Consider the following 1787-nt stretch of genomic DNA (forward strand, 5'->3'; position numbering starts at 1 on the left):
AAAAAAAAAAAGTAAATTTGTTGTTCTCAAGGACTCTTAAGCTATGGAAGTCGCCAAAATTTGACGGCCATTTTCTCACTGATTTTGCTTCTGAAACCAGGCGACCCCACCTCCTTTAATTGCAAATATCTCAACTTCTATTCAAGTTGAAGGGAATTTTTTTTCCCATCGAAAGCAAGGCACACGAATAACCGTTAAGATGATACCAATAATTCTGCATGCCCAAAAAATTGACGAGCGTGTGATTCCACCGCGTCATGAAACAATTAATCCGTACAGTTTAGATATCTACAATGAAACGACCGTGACTAGGGAGACTACTACAAGTGGCGCGAACTGTCAGTGACTGCCTGCTAGGGAGAGGTGGGCAAAATCCGGATAAATATCCGGATAATCAGATAATCCTCAATAAAACATTATCCGAATTCAGACTCTTAACTCTTTTTTACTGATCCGTTTGCTGAAGCGGGTGCTCCCATTTGTTGAAGTGATGCTAACTCATTAAAATCTTCTTCTTTTTCTTTTAAGGAATGTATTTTTGAAAAGTAAAAGTTGATGCTTCGCAGTGTTCCGAAATCAAGGTTATCATCCTAAATCCTGAAGATGTTCGGAGCCAACCAGGTAATCACCGTAAGAAATCACATCATTAGAAAGTAAGTAATTGGATTCGGAGTCGATTCCTACGATTCCTAGATGTTAATAACCGGGAACCTGGCCGCCAAGCACGAGAACTAACCCAACTATACACGGAGACGGAATGCACGAGTGTCTTGGTCAATTTGTGTGGTGCCTATCGTAAAACATGATGGCTTACCCCGTCCTTCTGCAAGAGAAGAAATTCCGAAATGGTCAAATAGATAGAAAACATCCAGGAGAAAAGCAAGGCATTGAGAAACAACAAAAAGTGTAAAGCCAATACGCCATCCATACAGAATAATTAAAACATAACAGTTTACTTGGCATGCAAAAAGGAGATGAGAATAAATGGTAAGGAATGCAAATATAGGGGGGGGGGGTAGAAAGGAACAGAAAAGGGACAGAAGCAAACAACAAGGAGAGCCGTACATCCAAAAGAAAGATGTGAAGAACAGGCGAGCATTAATTATTTTTCTTTTTGACAAAAAGACTTCATAAATTGCGAGTTCTGATGGAAATGAAATATAGAAACAAAGAGGGGAGAGGACAAAAGCGCCCACATAGCACAGCATGATGGGTTGTATCAGATATAGGACCAGAAAAGGGTGAAAAAAAGGAGGGGGAAAGGGTCCCAAATAGAGACAAAGGAGTCTAAAGAAAAAAAAAAACATAGTTCGTATGTTTAAAAAAACCAACCCTAGCAACTGCAATAACAACACAAACAACAATCCCAAACAGCAGCACATAGTACAAGACAACAACGACGACAACAGCAGCAACAAAAGCACCAACAACAATCACAGCAACAATAACGACAACAACAGCAACAATAACGACAACAACAGCAACAACAACGACAACAACCACAGCAACAACACCACCACCACCACAACAACAACAGTGACAAAAACAACCACCACAGCAAATAAAGCAACAACATCAACAACAAAAACAACAACAACAACAACAACAACAACAACAACAACAACAACAACAACAACAACAACGACTAGGTCATGGGTGAAGACAGGTGCACAAAACACAAATGTATCAGAAAACGTACAAAGCAAGTGAACACATCTAGACACACTTTTTTCGGGACAGACAGGAGAGATGAGAGACGGGGTGGGGTGTGTGTGTGTGTGGGGGGG

The sequence above is a fragment of the Aplysia californica genome, unplaced genomic scaffold (assembly GCF_000002075.1).
Source record: "Aplysia californica isolate F4 #8 unplaced genomic scaffold, AplCal3.0 scaffold00142, whole genome shotgun sequence".
Taxonomy (NCBI): domain Eukaryota; kingdom Metazoa; phylum Mollusca; class Gastropoda; order Aplysiida; family Aplysiidae; genus Aplysia; species Aplysia californica.